A 22,562-nucleotide genomic window follows, 5' to 3' on the forward strand; every position below is an offset into this window, starting at 1 on the left:
ATGCAGCCATAGTGCATTTTAGTTAAGTCTAGAAAGACCCATGTTTGTGGCAAATTTTAACAAACAGACCTATCCTCTGTTTTCTTATTTATCCAAATGTCTAGGATAGAGATGTAAGAAAAACATTTGATTCTTTCTACATCAAGAAGAACATCCTTGGAATTTCAGAAGGCATTCAGGCCAGTGAAGTTACTATCACAACAAAGATGACCACATTTCAAAAAAGAAATGCATTATTTGCTAATAACTGATACTTAGTAGCAAAATAAAAACCATAAAATAAAGAGGCTGTCATTTACGCTTTCATAATTATAGACACGTACTGTGAAATTGTTCATTATTTTGTTCTCTCCAATCAGTCTGGCTGGAAGTGCTTCAATCAGTTTAGATTCAACTCATTACTTTTGAAATAATCACATTTCCACCATTTTTACTTTTCTCTATATACAGTGACAAAATCATCTAAACTAAGCAGGTTTACAGAAAAGTGATCTAATTTTCAGATCGTTTGGAATTCCTCCCATTCCTTTTCTCTCTCAAGACTTATTTGCTGTGAAACAAAACGAGTTTTGGTTTCATCCACATAGACCAGTCTGTAACCGTCAACAAACTATTTCCACTTCTTGCCTTTATTCTATCCTAACTGACTCACATTTCTGGTTCCCATTTCTCTCTGAGGTCTGTGGTTTCCTTCTTTACAGTTTTTGCCTTAAATAAAAATTCCATCGATTAGCATTACAATGATGATTCAAACTCAATTCTGCTTCTCCGCTCCACCACTTCGTCCATGCTTTACATTTTCTCATGTTCTTGTAGGTGTGAAAACTGCTGCTTAATAAATGATTCCAATAATTTTTCTTCTTCATTAAACATAATAAAACTTTCTTTTTCCTAAAGTACTCTAATCACAGATTTACCTTTTCAGTATCACCCAAACTTTTTTTATTCCATGCCCCTAATGGTTTCTAATACCTATATTATTATAAACTAATTATTTCCAACACAGAAAAAGCTAAAGAAAAATAAATATGAAAAAGAAATGGGACAGACAGCCAGCAGGTTAGAAGGAAATATTCTGGAATTCTTCTTGCTCTCACTTTTCAAAAAGCATCTATTACTGTATTTTATAATAATGCTGTGAAAACATTTCTGAAAGATGAACACAACATAACTGTGATAGTATTTAGATAACTAATTTATATTACTTAAAGCATGTGTATTTTAGAATTAGAGAAACGTGGGTACTTCTATATTTTCTACTAATGAAATATCACCTTATTGAATTTTCAATGAAGAAAAACATCCACAGTTGTAATATTATAACATGAATAGTATTAGTATTTTGGTGTATTGTCTTCTAATTTCTTTCCTATACTTTTTTGTTTGTTTTGGCTTTTGTAATACCTGTAATTATAGTGCACAGATAGTTTTTATTCTGCTTTCAAAATGCAGAGTAGTCCCTTCTTATCCATGGGGGATACATTCCAAGATCCCCAATGGATGTCTAAAACTGTGGATAGTACCAAAACCTATAGATACTGTATTTTTTCCTATATGTATATACCTATGATGAAGTTTAATTTATAAACTAGGCACAGTAAGAAATTAACAATAACCAATAATATAATACAATCATAACAACATATAATTTGCTGTATAAATGTGAACATATATATAACAATATATAAATGTTATGTTACATGGTCTCTCTCTTTCTCTCAAAACATCTTATTTTATTGTATCTCAGGTAACTGAAATGAGAAGAGAAACCACAACGGAGGGGAGATTATCACATTTATATATCAAGCATTTACTTACATTGCTACATTCTTCAAAAAAAAAACTTTTTTAAGCATTCTGTTTGTATATTAGTTAAAAAATATAAGTACCAGGCCAGAAAAACAAGTTCAAACAGTAAAAAAAAAAAAAAGAATAAATTGGAAAATAAGCCTCTTTCTCATTCTATTCCCACAATTCCTCCCTCAGAGGCAACAGCTCTTGGCAGCTTTCTGGGTATCCTTTCAAAAATGGTTTTGTGTGTGGAGAAGCTAACATGTAGAAATAAGCTCTGTCCCCTGTCCATATGTCCATACTGAAGCAGATTATACATGCTGCTCTTTTTTCACTTAATACATTTTTGAGAATTTGCTTTCTCAGCACTTACCAAGCATCTTCATTCTTTTTAAAGATTGCATGGTATTTTATTGTGTGGAACCATTACTTCTTAACCCACTGATTGACAGTTAAGACTGTTCTTAGTCCTCACTCTTACAAAGCTACATGCAGTGTGCATCCTTGTATGTACATCTTTGCTAACATGTGGAATCTATCTGCAGGAAGTCACAGTAAGAAATTTCTCGGTTGATTTAACACTTTTCTAGATTTTGCCAAACTGTCCTTCAAAGAAGTTGCACTTATTTATCCAAGAATGCGTGAAAGTGTCTCAAAACCACTACTTGCAAAAATTGCCATAGGAATTTTTCAATCAAATACTCCAAGGCTTTAAGGATTCTAACATGCCTACATCGTTTTCTCAACTTTAGCTGAATATGCAAACATTGCATTTTGTTGAAATATATAAACCATGAAAACCAAGTTTCCCATCTCCAGGGCTTAGAAGGGTGACTGTTTATGGGAAGTCCTACCAACAAACTGAAACAGGAAAACGAGTCTGTTGTAAGAGACAGCGCTGCTACCCAACATCACCAAAAGGAAGTATTAGTGCTATGCAGCAAGACCCCTTAGTTGCTATCAATGTTTTCTTGCTATGAAAATGAAAACAAATTGATTTCCTAATTGAAAAAGTCAAACCAGATAACATAATAAGAGAAAAAACTGTTACATATTTGAAAAAGTAGCCTTTTAAAAATGCTTTCTTTTTAAAACATTACAGGTATAGTTTTAAGATGATTTTATAGTGTAAAAATCATGCTCCTTTATCTAAGATGAAATGGTGTCTTGACTGAGGTGCTACCAGCTGAGGATATGTGAACCCAATTAACCCAATTTTTAACTTGTCCATACTAAGTGGTTTATTTTAGATGTACACTGCTCCCTAAATCCTTTAGGGTACAACACAGAAAAACCATAAACAGGCTATAAAGGTCATGACATTAATTTTGCTGTCATTATCATACCTTCAGAAGGCATTCAAAACTAAAAAAGTCTTATCCTCTGGGAAGGAAGGCAAATCTGAAACTAATTATGGTAGTTATTATTGTAATACTATTAAATTAAACACTGTGACCCTAGCTAAATTTATTTTGGTACATTTTGTTAATGAATAAAACTATTCAAATAATACTGTACTGTTGCACACAGTAAAATGATATATCAAAGGACTAGAACAAAGTAACCACTCAAAAACCTGAATTTTCATTAACCTAGAGCTTAACTGGAACTTTCCGTGTATTAATAAACATCTATGGACTCTTTGCAGAAAATACTCTATTTGTTACACAGGTTTATTTAAGAAGTAAAAACTTCACATGGGTAGAATAACCATTACTATTTATTTAAACCCAAAAGAAAATACAGAGGGAAAATATCTCAGCGGCTTCTTTTCCTGAAAATGTTTTTTTAAAACATATTTTTTATTGTACTTTAGTTCTGGGGTACATGTGCAGATCCTGTAGGATTGTTGCATAGGTGTATGCATGGCAATGTGGTTTGCTGCCTCCATCCCCCCATCACCTACATCTGGCATTTCTCCCCATGTTATCCCTCTCCAACCTCTCTACCCACTGCTGTCCCTCCCCTATTTCCCGCCAACAGACCCCAGTGTGTGATGCTCCTCTCCCTGTGTCCATGTGTTCTCATTGTTCAACACCTGCCTATGAGTGAGAACATGTGGTGTTTGATTTTCTGTTCTTGTGTCAGTTTGCTGAGAATGTTGGTTTCCAGATTCATTCATGTCCCTGCAAAGGACATGAACTCATTGTTTTTTATGGCTGCATAGTATTCCATGGTGTATATGTGCCACATTTTCCTTATCCACTCTATCATCGATGGGCATTTGGGTTGGTTCCAGGTCTTTGCTATTGTAAACAGTGCTGCAGTGAACATATGTGTGCATGTGTCTTTACAATAGAATGATTTATAATCCTTTGGGTATATACCCAGTAATGGGATTGCTGGATCAAATGGAATTTCTATTTCTAGGTCCTGGAGGAATCGTCACACTGTCTTCCACAATGGTTGAACTAATGTACCCTCCACCAACAGTGTAAAAGTGTTCCTGTTTCTCCACATCCTCTCCAGCATCTGTTGTCTCCAGACCTTTTAATGATCACTATTCTAACTGGTGTGAGATGGTATCTCAATGTGGTTTTGATTTGCATTTCTCTAACGACCAGTGATGATTAGCATTTTTTCCATGTTTGTCGGCTTCATATATGTGTTCTTTTGAAAAGTGCCTGTTCATGTCCTTTGCCCACTTTTGAATGGGTTTGTTTGTTTTCTTATAAATCTGTTTTCGTTCTTTGTAGATTCTGGATATTAGCCCTTTGTCAGATGGACAGATAGCAAAATTTTTTTCCCATTCTATTGGTTGCTGGCTCACTCTAATGATTGTTTCTTTTGCTGTCCAGAAGCTCTGGAGTTTAATTAGATCCCATTTGTCTATTTTAGCTTTCGTTGCCAATGCTTTTGATGTTTTATCACAAAGTCCTTGACTATATCTATGTCCTGAATGATTTTGCCTAGGTTTTCTTCTAGAATTTTTATGGTGTTAGGTTTTACGTGTTTCAGTCTTTAATCCATCTGGAGTTAATTTTAGTGTAAGGTGTCAGGAAGGGGTCTAGTTTCTGCTTTCTGCACATGGCTAGGCAGTTTTCCCAACACCATTTATTAAACAGGGAATTCTTTCCTCATTGCTTGTTTTTGTCAGGTTTGTCAAAGATCAGATGGCTATAGATGTGTGGCGTTGCCTCCGAGGCCTCTGTTCTGTTCCATTGGTCTATATCTCTGTTTTGGCACCAGTACCATGCTGTTTTGATTACGATAGCCTTGTAGTATAGTTTGAAGTCAGGTAGCATGATACCTCCAGCTTTGTTCTTTTGGCTTAGGATTGTCTTGGCTATGTGGGCTCTCTTTTGGCCCCATATGAAACTTAAAGTGTTGTTTTCCAGTTCTGTGAAGACGGCCATAAGTAGCTTGATGGGGATAGCGTTGAATCCATAAATTACTTTGGGCAGTATGGCCATTTTCACAATATTGATTCTTCCTAACCATGAGCATGGAATGTTCTTCCATCTGTTTGTGTCCCTTCTTATTTCCTTGAGCAGTGGTTTGTAGTTCTCCTTAAAGAGGTCCTTCACATCCTTTCTTAGTTGTATTCCTAGGTATTTGATTGTCTTTGTAGCAATTGTGAATGGGAGTTTGCTCTTGATTTGGCTCTCTTTTAGTCTGCTATTGGTGTATAGGAATGTTTGTGATTTTTGCACAATGATTTTGCATCCTGATACTTTGCTGAAGTTGTTTATTAGTTTTAGGAGATTTTGGGCTGAGACAATGGGGTCTTCTAAATATATAATCATGTCATCTGCAAATAGAGACATTTTGACTTCCTCCTTTCCTAAATGAATACCCTTTATTTCTTTTTCTTGCCTGATTGCTCTGGCTAGAACTTCCAATACTATATTGAATAGGAGTGATGAGAGAGGGCATCCTTATCTAGTACCAGATTTCAAAGGGAATGCTTTCAGTTTTTGCCCATCCAGTATGATATTGGTTATAGGTTTGTCATAAACAGCTTTTATTATTTTGAGATATTTTCCATTGATACCTAGTTTTTTGAGAGTTTTTAGCATAAAGCACTGTTGAATTTTGTTGAAGGCCTTTTTTGCATCTATTGATGCAATTTTGTTGAAGACTTGTGTATGTTGAACTAGCCTTGCATCTCCGGGATGAACGTGCCTGATCTTGTCTGAGTAAGTTTTTAAGAATCAAACTGCTTTAGGTGTTTGGAGGACAAGACAGTCCAGAGGCAACAACTAAGCTTAATAATTTCCTTCCAGTTCAGGTTCCTACCATTTTACCAACACCCGGCCTGAGCACCAGGTAGGAGAGGAAGCCGCAGACCCAGCACCTAGGAAGTATTTAATGTGTGTGTTCTCCAGTGCCCTAAAACCAGAATCACAGCCACACAAACGCTGGTGGGCTCATTTTAATCCTTGCAAATGCGGGAGGACAGCGATGGCTGCTGAGGATAGTGAATGAGTCTGGGCGGGTAGGGAAGAAAAATTAGGCAAGGAGAAGAACTATCGACATCTGTGTAGGACTAATGAGCAAGAGAAAGATGAGTAAGTAGCAATCACAAAAGAATGAAAAAGGAAGAAAAAAGGAACAATGACAACATTATTGTACAAGAAGTAGTAGCATCTGAAGAAAAGCCACTTAAATTGCAGTTTCTTTAAATATCTCAGAAGATACAGAAAACCACTCAAGCACTAGTTCATATACTCTTGCAGTTAGAAAAGATACTTATAGTATTTTTTTGTGCACTGATGATAGTCTTGATAGTATAAGCAGCGATGCTGCTGATCAACTACAATAGTTTATTAAAATTTAAGTTGAGATAAAAGTTAAATATTTGAAGAGCATCTTTATTTCTCTAAATTTGAAAGTGAACCTTAGAACAAAAATGTCAAATTTGTCCCTGTTTAGAGGTATTAGCTGATTATGAGGCATTACCACATAGGAAAGATGAGAAGAATAAGAATGCAGAAGGCCCTAAAGGACCATTTTTTTCCTGCAAAGATCTGTTAAATGGTTTAATTGTGGATATTCAAGGCTTCCAATTAAAGGATACAACTAGGAGTACTGTCTTCTTCCTTTGTTTTCCTGTATTTGACCCTGTTCCCACAGTCTATCTCTAGACTCACACCTCATACTGCATTTTGCACTTCAGATGTGTACATTTCACATTAGCTGATGAAGCAACACTTCCAAGTTAGGCCATGCTGGTGCCACCTCACTAGCCAAGAGTTCACTTTTAGAAGGTAGCCATCTTTGTCTTTGCAAAAGTTATTGTATAATTATTTAAATATTTCATTACATTTTGTTCTTATTTTAGAAAAATTAATTTGGGTGTTTGGAGATGAAATGATTAAAAGTAAATGTGACTGAGATGATACCAAAAACATGGGCAACAAAGGTAAAAATAGATAAACCGGACTATATCAAAATTTAAAACTTCCTTGTATCAATGAATACAATCAACAGAGTGAAAGGGCAACTTATAGAATGGAAGAAAATAATTGCAGATAATTATCTGACAAGGGATTAATATTCAGAATATACAAAGAACTCTTAGGACTCAACAAAAACCAAATAACCCAACTTAAACATAAGCAAAGGATTTATATAGACATTTCTCTAAAGATGATATACAAGTGGCCAAGAAGCATATTAAAAGATGTACATCACTAATTAGAAAAATGCAAATCAAAATCACAATGAGATATCACCTCACACTCATTAGGGTAGCTACTATTAAAAAAAAAACTCAGAAAATAAAAATAACAAACTCAGGATATGGAGAAACTGAGACTTGTTTACCAATGGAAATGTAAAATGGTACAGAAATTATGGCATGCTGTACAGCAGTACCTCAAAAAATTAAAAATAGAATTACCATATGTTCTAGGAATTCCACATCAGTGTGAATATCAAAAAGAACTGAAAGCAAGATCTCAAAGAGATATATGCACATCCTTGTTCATAGCAGCATTTTTCATAGTAGCCAAGAGGTGAAGAAACTCAAATGGCCACTGACAGATAAATGGATAAACAAAATGTGATACATACATACAACAGAATATGATTCAACTTTAAAAAGAAAGGAAGTTCTGACACATGCTCAATATGGGTGAACCTTGAAGAGACTATGCTAAATGAAACAGCCAGTCAGAAAAGGGCAAACATTGTATGATTCCGCATGTATCAGGTATCTAAAGTAATCAAATTCAAAGACAGCAGAATGGTGGCTTCCAGGGGCTGGAGGAATGTGGTGTGGGAGGAGGAATGGGCAGGAAGAGAAGAAACCAGTGAGAAATAGGGAGTTGTTTGAAGGGTATACGGTTCCAGTTTTACAAGATGAAAAATTGTAGAGTTTGGCTGCACAACAACGTGAATGTAATTAACACTACTGAACTGTATACTTAAAAAGGTTAAGAAGTTAAATTTTATGTTATGTGTTTTCCACCATAATAAAAAAAGTAAATGTGATCATAGTAGTGATATGAAGAACAGGTCTTGTAAACAATAAACATTTAAGCAAAAATGGCAATCAGGATATTTTATGTGGCAACTCTTTAACTTTATGGGATGCATACTTGACTTAAGCCAGGCATGTGCTGAATTGCAAAGAAAAATGAGAAAACTAAAGAATATTTACAAAGTATACAATATTTATACTAGACATGCACCTATGTCAGAAAGAATGACATGTTCTTTTTCAATTGTATAATGTTTTACCAGCTCTCTGGGAAAGGAATATCTTCTTATGTCTTTTTGTTTGTTTTACTTTTACACACTGTATATCTGGATAGTTTTTGAAAAACATATCTTACACAAAAGTAAATACTGCCTATAAAAAGGAAGTACCAGCCGCCTAGGGCTCTTCAGACCGTAAGATATCAATACAGCCACTCTGAAGATTGGATCTGGTTAATTTCTTTCTATATTTCCTCCAATACTATCCCCTCATGTTCTCTGGTGAGTTTATCCGAAAAGCAGAGGGTTTCCAGCCTTGTTAATAAGGCTACCTTAGTATTAGCTTCTGATGAAAGATCCAGTGTTACAGAACAAGTCCTTCAATGAATACCCTCTTCTCAGCTCCAGATTGGTCCCAGCAGAGGAGATGCCCTACCCACCTTAAATCTATCACCACTCAGCCACCTGCACTCCCCAGGCTCTTGCATTAATCAAGTCTAGCTGAGAAAGGCAAGTTAACCCAGTGGTTCCAAATTACAATCATCAGATGAAAATACAGCATCACAGAGATGAGCGGTAACGCCCTAAATTAGCTTTGAGATTAAAGCAGCAAGGTCATTTCCTCCTGGGCTCTTCAAGACCTGGGTCTGTACTCACAACACTGACAGTGAGACAAGCAGACATGGATGAGGACATGCGGGGGCAGTGCTCTGGGGCATACGGGGACTTGTGGGGTTGCTCCTGAAACAGTTACTTTAAGGATCTAAACTGCTGACAGATTTTTCACCTCTAGACTGTATCCTCTAACAACAATCACACAGCATTAAACTTGAAATGGAAATACAACATATAGGTAATCAGTTATCATTCTGGTATACAATCTTAAATGCAATTAAATACGATATTAAATATAATATTACAAACTCAATTGGATGCTGCTATAAATTCACTGAACATTCGGTTTCCCATGAGTGGTTAGTTTGAGGGGTTAATTTTAGCCTGAGTAAAGGCACATAAAAATAACAGGATGATTTCAAGAGGTAAAAAATTGCTAAGGGTGGTAGTCTCTAGAAAAGGGAGAAATGGAAAGAAAAATGACTTTCTACTGTATACTTTTTTGTAAAACTTTTGAATTCAAGAATACAACTTAAAACAGCAGTATCAACAATAAGAACAAGAATAAAGTAGATCTAGGGAGACAGGTGGTTCTCAGTCAACACTGCCAGGGAAAGATGTCCATAACATCATCTTAAGTGAAGCAAGCTGTGGGCAGTAAGTATATTCTGATCTCATTTGCCTTTAAAGTAAAAAAAAAAGTTGTTTTCTCACAGAGAGACATCAAATTATCAACAGTGGTTACTTTTGGGGCTTAACTTGGCACTTCCACCTTTAATTGGATATATACATGTAAATGTGTGCATATACACACACATGTATAACTATACTGTATATATTCAACTATATAATATGTATGTAACTACATAACCATCTATTTTTATGCTAAAAAATAACTGTTCTAAAAGGTGGGGAAACGTCTAGTTAGAATCCACTTTAAAAACGTACTTCTGTTTAAGAAGAACAGATATCTTGATTTTCAAGTAGTGCTTTTTTCAGTTTTTGTATTTTCCGCATTCCAGTTTCACGGTACCATTAACTCAAAATCAAATGTGTAAGGTGCATCCATCAATCATCCAATATGGCAATTTAGCAGGTTGTGTCTGTATCAATAAGGGGGACACCATATGCAATTTCTTAACATTTTCATTCGATACTTTTTCTAAACTAAAAATAATTTCAACTTAGTAACAGAGCTTTAGTTAAGGATGAATACCCTCTTCTCAGCTCCATCATACACACACAAAAAAAATCCAAAGAAGATTCTCCACTTTCTTCAGATTAGTTAAGGTCCTGTTATTCTATATTCTCTCTGCACAATTTAATTCTTCTTTTCCAACACTGACCATACTTACATTAACTTAACATCTAGCTTCCTCCCTTCTGAAAACTCTACAAGGGCAGGGTGCAAGTATGTCACATTACTAGCTTCAGGACCTTGGACGGAAGTCTTTCAAGAATATTTGATGAATTAACTTTGAATGATATAAATCTTTTAAAAAAAAAAAGGAGTTACAAGATTTTGCAGATATTAAAGGGAGAGAATATGCTAAATAAAGATTATATAACTAACCAAAGGAAAAAGATCCACATCACAGTTAAAAATGGCACATAGATAGAATAAAAGGTTATTTGCCTAAATCAGGCGTCCGCAAAGTACAGCCCGCGGGCCACATGTGGCCCCCTGATGCCATTTATCCGGCCCCCCGCCGCACTTCAGGAAGTGGCACCTTTCATTGGTGGTCAGTGAGAGGAGCACAGTATGTGGCGGCCCTCCAACGGTCTGAGGGACAGTGAACTGGCTCCCTGTGTAAAAAGTTTGGGGACGCCTGGCCCTAAATGATTGCTATGACAAAATTCAAGCACATGCTCTCCAAGTACAACTGCTAAAAGCCTCCAGAGTTTGGCTACCTTATAAATATCAGGCTTTCAGTCACAAAAGCAAAGGCTTTAAAGAAATAACTACAGGTAACTTCCAAAATGGGATTATAATACTATACTCTTCAGGTACATTATCATTGAAAAATTCATCTTATTAATAGGTTGTTTCAGAATTCATTATATTTCAATAATCTTGTAAAAAAGAAATAAGGAATAGCAAATGTATTGAACGTACTCCACCAAAATGGCCCAAACAGCAAAGAAAACCACCCCTACAAATAACCATAACTGAATTAACCTCTTAATTTTCAGGTGGGAGTTAAAGAGCTATTTTATTGGTATAACAGTAGCAGTAACTAACATTTATTTTGAGATTACTAAGGCTCCAAACAGTGTTCCAGGCATTTTCAATATGTGCTAATTTAATTCTCACCACAGCCTTGGGATGGATGTTTTATGACCCCCATTTTACATACAAGAAAATTGAGGCATAGAGAAGATAAGCAACTTATTTAAGCTCACCAGCTAGTAAAATGTGGAGCTGAGGTTTGAAGACAGGTACTGGGTTCTGTCCTCAGTATTCTCAGAAATTAAAATGCCCAACAGAGTAAGTACATACAGAAACAATTATAGTTAATGCTCATCAAGAGCTAATCTTTAGATTGTCTATACTCCAGAAAGAAAAATGGAAACTTGACTTAACTAGATGTGAACGTCAGTATTCTCATGGAAAAATTAGGAACTTGATTCCTTCCTGTGCATGTTGCTTCATGAGAACAAATGTTAGTGAAAATGCCCCAGGAGAAAAATGCAAAAGGCAGGTCACTATGATTTTCTCTAAATGACTGTCCTGATTCTCCTAATACGAATTTGCCTCCAGCTTTGCTGTATTTGGCATTTATAGATTTATAATATTTGCCCATTACTGATATATTAGCAATAAACAGCAATAATCAGGAAGTTGCCTTTCTTATAACAGTTATAACTGAAATCACAACCCATTTGCACACTCTTTTCCTCATAAAGGCCTTTACTGGTCAGTTGGTTCTGTGTGCTGGTATCCAAAATGCAAGTAGATGCCTAGTAACTAACTCTTCAGGGGTCATATGAAACACTTTAAGAAAAAAACTAAAATTTATTTCAGTGTAGTGTTAAATTGCTAATGTGGCTTTTAGAAGTTATAAGAAAACACCATCACTTCCACATAACTAGAGAATAAATGCATCAGCAAAGAACTTGGCATTTTAAGACTTGGCTGGCCAAGGAAATAAGAAATTGCTAAAACTTAAGTTCAGTCCAGATAGTTCTCATTGGAAGTTAGTTACTTGCCAGAAAATTATTCAGAGCCTATTTTCATTACTTACATAAAAATGAAGACACTCACATGACAGATGACCTCTACAGCACTGGGCGAAGATCAGCAAAGCCAAACACATTAGAAGAAGACACAGGAGACAGACTAGGACAACAGAGACTCCAGAGCAAAATTCATCCGGCAAATCAAAAAAAAAATTGTCTAATTTTCCAAAATTTGTATTCTCCCCAAATATTTGATATCAGCAAATCACCTAATTCTGTAGTATACATGACTGCCTTGGTAAGAAAGAGGTATGTGTCAACGGAAAATAATCCATTCATGTTAATTCAACTTGTTCATAACAAAGTGTATCATGAAGGAAAAGCTCTGGCTTAGAAATGGCCCTCCAAATCATTCACTTTCCAAAGTCCAGTGGCTGGGAGCCATGCCTTACACCTCTCTCCCTTGCTTCTTCCCTATCTTGGCTTTCACCAAATAGTATCCATTTTATCTTCTAAAAAAGCTTTGGCTGTTTCCCCTTTTCCTTGTTTCCACTGCCAACTGTCTGGTGCAAGGTGCTCTACCAGTCCTTGCCTAGACCATGAGTACCCTTCATTGGTCCCTCCCACTTCCGCTCCTGCCCCTTTTCTAACAGACACAGCCACAGTGATGTTTTCAAAACACAAATTAGAATGGGTCTCCCCAGACTGAAAAGCTTTCAAAGTGGTAACACATTGATGAGGTTTTGCAGTCTGGTCTGGACCTTCTTCTCGGCCCCATCACTTTCTTTGTCTCAGCCACACTGACCTTCCTTCCATTTCCCGAACACTCTGTGACTCTCTGGACAGAGTCTTTACACATGCTGCACCCCCGCCCCCTTCCTGTAATCCCTCTTTTCTAATGCCATTTTTGCCTTGATAACTTGGATTCATCCTTCGGATCTCAAGGCAAAATCATCTCCTTAAGACAACCTAGGTCCCTGACCTAGGTTCGAATATCCCTGTTAATAGTCTTAGTGGCCCCTGTATCTCTCTCTGATGGTACTTACCACAATTGTAATGCCTCATGCTCCTAACGGACAAGAAGCTCTAGAGCAGGCGTCCCCAAACTTTTTACACAGGGGGCCAGTTCACTGTCCCTCAGACCACTGGAGGGCCGCCACATACTGTGCTCCTCTCACTGACCACCAATGAAAGAGGTGCCCCTTCCTGAAGTGCGGCGGGGGGGCGGATAAATGGCCTCAGGGGGCCACACGCGGCCCGCGGGCCATAGTTTGGGGACGCCTGCTCTAAAGGGTAGGGTTCACATCCCTTTGTGTTCATATGGTACCCTAAGCATCTGGCACAGTAACAGACCACACAGGAGGAGCTATTTGTGATACACTTCCCATACTGTAACATTTACCCCTTTACAATATTACACATAGGAATGGAATAGGTTTTCAATATAAATACAGGCTGGGTCTTAGAATAACTCTATATTTAACCTTTTGAGGATTTTCCAGATTGTGTTTCAGAGAAGTTTTCCATTTCCATTCCCAGCAGTAATGTATGGGGTTTCCAATGTCAACATATCCTAATACTTGTTTTTGTCCATTTTTAAATTGTAGCCATCCCAAAAGGCATGAAGCGGTATCCCAATGTGGCTATTCCCTGATAACTAACCATGCTGAGTATCTTTTCATGGGCTCATTGGCAATTTGCAGATCTTCTTTGGAAAAATGTCTATTCAATTTCTTTGATTAGTTTTAATTGGGTTATTTTTATTATTGAGTTGTAAGGGTTCTTAATATATGCTGGATACAAGTTCCTTATCAGATACATGATTTACAAATATTTTCTCCCATTCTGTGGTCAGTCTTTTCACTTTCTTGATGGTAACCTCTGAAATACAAAAGTTTTTAATTTTAGTGTAGTCTAACTTACATAGTTTTCTTTTGTTGCTTATACTTTGGGTATCAATCTAAGAAAACCATTGCCTGACACAAGATTTCAGTCCATGTTTTCCTCTAAGAGTTTTATATTGTTTTTACCTTTTACATTTAGGTCTTTGAACCCTTTTGAAAAAGTTAATTTTTACATACTGTGTAAGGATATCTGGTTGTCCCAAGACTACTGGCTGAAAAGACTATCGAATTGTCTTGGTACCCTTTTTGAATATCAGTGTACCTATGGATGAAACAGTTTACGTTTAGACCCTTAATTCTATTCCACTGATCTGTATGTCTATCCTTATGCCAGTACCACTCTGCTAATTATTATAGCTTTGTAGTAAGTCTTGAAATTGAGAAAGGGGAGTTTTCTAATTTTGCTTTTCTTTTTCAATACTACTTTGGCTATTATGGATTCCTTGTATTTCCATATGAATTTTAGGGTCAGCTTGTCAATTTCTACAAAAGCGGCAGCTGAAATTATCATAGAGACTGCACTGAAACTAAAAGAATTTGGGGTGTATTATCATTCTAACAATGTAAGTTTTCAAAAACACAGATGTCTTTCCACTTATTTAGGTCTTTAACTTTTCACAATATTTTTTAGTTTTTGGTGTGCAAGTCTTGCACTTCTTTTGCTTATTATGTAAATCCTTATTTCTGAATATTTATTCTATTTAATGCTACTGCAAATGTAATTGTTTTCTTAATTTTTCAGCTTTATTTCTTAATTTCCATAATGTTCATTGGTAATGTATATAAATACAATTGATCTTTATACTGATCTTGTCTTTTTCAACCTTGCTGAATTCACTTATTAGTTCTAATAGTTTTTTCATGGATCCCTTAAGATTTTTTTTACACATACGATGTCATCTACAAATAGAGAACATTTTACTTCTGCCTTTCCAATCTGGATGCTTTTCCTTTTCTTACCTAACCATCCTGCTTAGAACCTCTAGTATAATATTAAATAGAAACAGTAAGATAACACATTCTTGTTTTGTTCCTGATCTTAGAGGGCAGGCTTTCAGGTTTTCATCATTAAGTATGATGTTAGCTGTGCAGTTTTTGTGGATTCTCTTTATCAGGGTGAGGAAGTTCTCTTCTATTCATAGTTTGTTGAGTGTTTGATAAAAAGGACTTAGATTTTGTCAAATGCTTTTTCTGTGTCTATTAAGATATTCATGTGACTTCTGTTATCTATTCCATTAATGTGATATCAACACTGATTTTCATATGTCAAACCAATCTTGCATTCCTGACATATACCCATTTGGTCTTGGTTTTAATGCTTTTCATATGCACTAGATTTAATTTTCCAGCAGTTGAGAATTTTTACATCACAACTATAGACCAAAGATATTCATCTATAGTTTTCTGGTGTTGCTGTCTTGTCCATTTTATCAGGGAAATACACTGGCCCTACAGAATCCGTCAGGAAGTGTTCTCTCATCCTGTATTTTTTGGAGAAGTCTGTGAAGGACTGGTGTTAATTATTTTCAGAATTTTTGGTAGAATTCACAGTGAGGACATTTGGGCCTGGGTTTGTGTGTGTGTGTGTGAGAGGAGAAATTTTTAAAATTGTAATTCAATAACTTAGCTGCTTATAGGTTCAGGTTTCCTCTGTCTTCTTGACTCCATTTTGGTAGTTTTTGTCTTTTTGGAATTTATCCCTTTCATCTAATTATGCTGAGTATTCCTTTAAAACCTTTTTTATATTTCTATAGAGTCAGTAGTGATAACCCCTCATTCATTGCTAATTTTAGTGGTTGATTGTTCTTTTTTTCTGGTTAGTCTAGCTAAAGGGTCATCAATTTTGCTAATCTTTCAAAGAACCAACTTTTGCTTTTATTGATTTTCTCTATTGTTTTTTATTCTTTATTTCATTTATTTGCACTTTCATCTGTATTACTTTCTTCTGCTTGTTTAGGTTAGTTTGCTTTTCTTTTTCTAGTTCTTAAGATGAGAAGTTGTTATCAATTTGAGATTGAGATCTTTCTTTTTTGTTGTTTTTTAAATAAGCATTTATAGGTATAAATTTCTCTCTAAACACTGCTTTTTTAAGTTACAGTCCATAAATTTTGGTATGTAGTATTTTAGTTTATCTCAAGTTATTTTCTAATTTTCCTTGTGATTTCTTCTTTGAGTCTGATTATTTAGAAGTGTCTTATTTAATTTCCACATATTTGTGCATTTCCCAAATTAGGAGTATATCTTTAATTTCCACATATTTGTTCATTTCCCAAATTTCCCTTTGTTACTTAGTTCTAATTGTATTCTATGGTGGTTAAGAACATACTGTTTTCATCTGAAACGATAGAAAAAGGACTGAAATATCCTTTTTACGTGTATTGAGGCTAATTTTATGTCCTAATGATCTATCCTGAAGAGTGTTCCATATGCACGTAAATGTGTGTTGTGTTCTGTAAGTGGAGTATTCTACAGATGTCCATTAGGTCTACATGGCTTATAGTGGTGGATCTGGGAATGGAGCCCAAGCTATTCGGGCATTTTCAAGTGGGGGCTTGCTTGCCATTTCAAGGGCTCAGCATGCCTTTTAATATCATCCTAATGGTAAGAGGCATGCACAGTAAGATGCTCACTTTGGATCTGCTCTTACACACAGCTATTCTGAAGAACTCCAAGGAGAGCAAAGTAGGAAATGAAAGCAGCTGTCTTATCTTTCCTGATTAATTTCATGGGCATGTTTTGAATACATGACTACCATGTACTCTGCAAATAAAAATATATACAAGTGCACAGTGAAAATAAATGATGTTATTTCAAACTACTGAAATTTAGTCTGTGCAAGCACTTTCTGAAAGAAATATTATGACTTGGCACAGAAGAAATGAATTTTATGATTAAGAAACTTCTCTTACAAAATAAACTCTGTGAATTCGTATCCACTACAGTTGATTTAAGATAGTCATTATAAGGCAAATCTAGAAATTAAGACAACTACATCAATATGCAAAAATTATTTAACAAAATACCTTTTTCTATTCTTGCACAAAGTTTGTGGTTAATTCCATCAAAATGTTCAGAAGATAAGATGTGCATACTCTCTTCAACACACCTAAAAAAGAAAACTAGAATTTTAAACTTTTAAGAGAAAACTACAAAACAGTATTAATAGCATATCATTAAGGCCACATCTACATTTTTTGAAAAAAAAAAAATTAGGATTTTATGCAAAATTCACAAAGGTATTTGCCTTATTGTACTGTATAATATGAAAGTTTGCCAATTTAGTCAAGTACTAAGATTTTTAAAAACATATATACATGACTATGACTTAAATACTAACTATTGAATTATATGAAGTCACAAAACCAAAGAAATGCTTTACTTTTGTTTCTGTTATTATAATCAGCACTCAGCACCTTCACACATATTCTCCATAAGCTTCTACTGTGGAATCATGGCTCTTTTTACTTGGACAATAGGAAAATTACAAGACTCTCCAAATACATTAAAACTTTCTAATTGAATAAAACACAGAACTGGTTCTCATTGGAGATTTTACCATCTAAAATATAGAACCCAATATCCAAAATTAGTGCCAGAAATAATAAATCTCAGGAAATAACTTTTTAATTTTCTTTTCCTACTCACTCTTTTTCATCTTCATCCTAAACAGCTAACTTTGTATCATATTGGCTCTTGATGAAAGTAATAAAAGCATTTTACTTTTTAATATTGCATGGTGAATCATTTTTAAATTTGTGAGGGACAGTAGTAATGACAGAAAGGTGCTCCTATCCCAAATTAATGACACTAACTATATGATCTAATTAAATTAGAAAAAGCTGAGTACGGCAAAGGTGTTTTAGAAGCAGCTATGGCTTACCCAGTCATATGGCAACCCCTGAATGTAAAAATATTCTTTCAAGCTGGTATGCTATGCCTTCTTCCAATTTTGATGACCGTATCACAACATCAACACAAGTAGGGTACATATAGTAAAGCAAAGAGACTTCTGAACTATCCTCACAACTAACGTAAAGGTCATGGCAGGCGAATGTATTCTTTCCACAGTTTGTCTAGCTAGATCTTCTTTCACATTAGTTCCTGAGGACTGAGGTTCTCTAGGTTCAACTGGGCACTTCTTGAAAAGAAAGTTCCTGAAGCTCTCTGCCCTTGTCCAGGAAAGGTTGGCTGCAGAAAGACTTCGGGTTTTCCTAGGGTGTTAGAGTACAATTACTTTGTGTGGGAGTGGGGAAGAAGATTCACCCGAGACTATAGGTACAGGGGAGAGAAAAGACCATATTTAAAGTGATCATAGATTGCGGAAGCAAGGTACCCTGAGAAAGATGGAGAACACTGGGGTTGATGACGGCAGTAACACACAGGTGCTCAGAAACAGAAGAGTACTATGTTTCAGCAGATGCTTACATTCCTCCTTCCTCCAGTCCTCCAGCCTGTGTCCAGAAGAATGTGGCAATCACACAACATCTTTTCCTCCACTCGCAGGATAAGCTTCCTACAGCCACAGATGGACAAGCAGGCAAAGACAGAGTAGAAAAAATGCGAACACTTCAAAACCTGACTGGAGCAGAAAACAATCTAGTCGATATGAAGAGAGTCTGAGCAGGGGCTTGGTAGCATGAAGAACGGAGACATAATCTTGCAAAGGGGCAGAAAGCAACTTTATACGTAGTACTGATATACCACGCTCTTTGGAGAACCACTGCTTTAGACGAATCTTTATTTGTATATTGGCCAAAAAAAAAAAAGCCACCTATATTTAGAGAAATTTATCATCCTTTTACCTATGGTAAAAATAAAATATTTCTTAGTATGTTTTTTAGAATTTTTGTGTAAGCATTCTGTTGTTCCTAAGCCAATCTAAATTAATAGTTAAAATTAAAGCTATCATATTAAATGTATCTTTTTTACAAAAAGTCAAAACTAAAATTTCGTATTTTCTGGAATAAAAACATCCAGAAGAGTCACTATAAAATGTATCAAAACCTTAAGAATATGGTAGTTCAAGCAAACATATTTTCATGACTTAAAAAATAGGAAAAATACATATAATGTTTCATTCATGATTCACCCTTCTCAGTTACATTAAATAAATAAAACTTTTAATTGGGTAAGGGAAAAAAATCACTCTGTTGGCACGTTAAAAAGAAAATGGAGATCATTATAATTTCAAATGCAGACCTACTTAGTAAGTTTACAAAAAAATATAAAGTAAAAAAATCCCTTGGCCAAATAAAATGTACCCGCAGTACCCGCAGAGTTGCAGTATCTAGTGCTTTTCTCACCATTTATTTAGTGAACACCCGTGGGACACAGACTCAGCAGCTTGCTTGGTGAGATAGGGACCCTGTCCTTAAAAAGCTAGTTGCAGAGCCTTGCTGGTGAATAAACTGTTTTCTAAAATAAGTAAAACGTAAGATAACATGTGATTTGTCAGAGACTCTTTCAATAAAACAATTTAAATTACTATAAATGTTTGCTTTAAAAACAGGTGTTTAAAAATTTCCACAGAACATCTCGTACCTCCCGTCTCCTTCTCAGCTTTAATACTGACCTTTCTCCCAGGAGAAATGGACACACGATACAGAAACTGCACTTAGAGCAGCTTGTCTTTCTCTTGTGTCCTACACATTCTCATCTCCTCAAATTCTGCAACTGCTCAGAAAAGGGTGTTTGTGGTCAACTAGGAAACTCACTGCCCAGATTATTTTTGGAGCCAGCCTCTTTGATGCCTGACACTAAACCTACTCTCAACTCCTCAAGCCTTCAGTACTATTCTAGTCTTCATGCTCTCTCTAGATCGTTTCACCTCCATTTTCCAAAGGAAACAGAAGTTTTCCAATGGAAAGCCGCCTTCCCGGTATCACATACAACCCACCAAAGTGGCTCCGGTCCTTCCTACTCTGGACCTGACACAACAGAGTGGTGCCCCTCCTCCTTCCAAATGCCAGACCCTCTGTCTATGCCTAATTTCATTCTTCCCAACAACATGAAAATACTATTCCTTCTCTTGCTTATATATTCAACCTCTTCTTATGTAGATCTTTTGCACCGATTGTTAAACAAACTCCAGTCTTTTCCAGCAAAACAAAACCATTTGGTGGCTCACAGGCCTATCTAGACACTTTCTGCTTCAAATAAATTTCTCTACAGAGTTACCTCAACATTCTAACTTCATGTCCTCATCTCCTGTTACCCCCATATGTGCTTGAGCCCCACTACACCACTCCTCCAAGACCCTTCTGTCAAAGTCACCCACAGATGCCATTCAGTCCTCATCTTACCGGACATGTCAGCAATAAAATCAACCCCACTGTTCATTATCTCTTTCTTAACATCCCCCTTTTCTCTTACTTTATATCAAGCAGAAGCCCCTGGTCTCTCCGCCTGTCTTGCTATCCTTGGCCACTGAATGCTGAAAAGCCTCAAGGTAACATCATATCTCACTTTATATTCCCTCCCTAGGATATCTCATCCATTTCACAGATACATAAATAAAAGTGAACTTTTTTGTTCCGTACTTTTAATCTCCAGTTCAGACCCCTTCTATGAGCTCCACGTTCTACTTATCTGTAGGTCCGTATCTGTCTACACAGGCGGCATACAGAGCGGTAAGGTACATGGGCTCTGGAGGTGAACTACCTAGATTCAAATCCCTCTTCTTCCACTAACTGTCTGACATTGGACAAGTCTCTTAACATTTCTGTGTTTCCATGTCCGCAGCTTTAAAACTGCTGTAATAACTTTAAATGCTCAAAAATATTAGCTATTATCATTATGACTATTTGATGTTTCCTCTTGTGTGTCTCAAAGCCATCTGAAATGCTCTACCTCTAGAATGAAATGCATAATGTTCCCAAAATGTGATCTGCTTCTGGAATTCCCTTGCTGTCTAAATGCTGTAATCAGAAATCTAGCAGTTCTTTTTGATACAGTTCTCTTTCCTCTCCCACTTCTAATACAACGTATCTGTTGAGATTTAAGGATTAAACCTTTTTTCCATAACTGCACTGCTATCCCTTTACCCCAAGCTCCATCCTCTGCAGTGCACGCCACTAAAGTGGACTGTGACCAGTCAACACACTTCCACCCCTTACCCCAAAGCACCATCTACGCTGCAGTCAGAAAGATCTTTACCGATTGCAAATCTGGTCAAGTCAACTTCAGGCTTAAAACCTTCTATTGGTTTCTCCTTGGTCTTAGAATAAGCAATTGATCTTTATTAAACATAGTCTAAAAAGCTCTATAAGGTCTGAACCCTGCCTCCCTCTCCGGTCTGATTTCATACCATATATTCCCTTGTTTCTCTCAGCCCATTCTCCGCTTGGCTTGATTCCAGTTCCTCCTGCTGGCTTTGCTCCTTCCCACCACAGGGTCTTTGCCTATGCCCTTTCTTTCCTCTATTTGAAATGCTATTTCTTTCTCCTCTTCTAGTTGACTCTTATTCATCAGATTTCTGCTTAAATGTATCCTCCTTAGAGAAGCCTTCTCTGGCCTCCCAGATGAAGCCAAATACTTTTATTTTGGGTACTCATCATCTTATACCTTTCTTTCAGGGCAGAGAAAGGGTAAGCGAACTTAGGGAGGAAGGAGAAAAGAAGTATTTTAGTCAGCCAGAAGTTAAGACACTTAATCATTTAGTTGAAAAAGCAAACACAGGCATACAGGGAATAAGAATTACTTAGGTAACACTAGGCTATACGAAGAGAGGTGGGTAATAACAGGCTGTAAAAGCAAAGAAAAAACTAAACAGCAAATCTGCTGGAATCAGAACAAGGACTTCCTGTGTGTCTCCAATCTTGCAGTTTTTATTAAAATGAGTTAGGGAAGAAAATGTTCCCATTGGAACTATATGTTCAGAACACAGGTAACGATTCATCCAGTCTTAGCATATTAAGCCATAGACAAATCCAATCCAAATGACTAAAATGACCCAAAAAAGTGATTTTAATTAATAAATTTCAACAATGTCTTAAACACCTTTTAAACTGATATTTTGCACTACTGCTTCACATTTTACGTGTGTGTAAAAACTAAAAATCACAATAGATTTTAATGGAATACCACTTAATAATCAAAAAGAACACATTCTATCAATCTCAAGGAAATAAAATTAATCTGAAGAGATAATCTCAAAAGAATTAAAAAGTTAAATTAAAAAAAGCTAAATCAAAAAAGTTAAATCTAAGGATCCGTTTAAATAACATTATTAAAATGAAAAACTGTGGAACTAGAGAACAGATTAGTGGTTGCCAGGCATTAGGGACAGGGGTAGGAAAGTGGGAAGGTAGATGAGTGTGATTATAAAAGGCCACCATGAGGAATCTTTGTGATGGAAATGTTCATCTTAACTGCAGTAGATATGAGAAGCTACACATGTGGTAAAATTAAATGGAACTAAATAAATAC

The 22,562-nt window shown here is 36.1% G+C and overlaps 1 protein-coding gene across 26 annotated transcripts in view; it reads right to left on the reverse strand.

Annotated features, from left to right (window-relative positions):
- Positions 1 to 22,562, reverse strand: part of ZNF438 (zinc finger protein 438) — a 171,125-nt gene that overhangs the window by 45,993 nt on the left and 102,570 nt on the right. For 22 of the 26 annotated variants that reach the window (XR_012519031.1, XM_074405212.1, XM_074405220.1 and 19 more), the window contains one exon: positions 17,159 to 17,241. The exons of 1 other annotated variant lie outside the window; for it this stretch is intronic. The gene's annotated coding sequence lies outside the window, so the exon portion shown is untranslated. Of the gene's footprint in view, positions 1 to 17,158; positions 17,242 to 18,560; positions 18,649 to 22,562 lie in introns of all 26 variants that reach the window. 3 more of the 26 variants (XM_074405213.1, XM_074405206.1, XM_074405199.1) reach the window with 1 other exon arrangement.

Source organism: Saimiri boliviensis, chromosome 8, assembly GCF_048565385.1.
Source record: "Saimiri boliviensis isolate mSaiBol1 chromosome 8, mSaiBol1.pri, whole genome shotgun sequence".
NCBI classification, from domain to species: Eukaryota; Metazoa; Chordata; class Mammalia; order Primates; family Cebidae; genus Saimiri; species Saimiri boliviensis.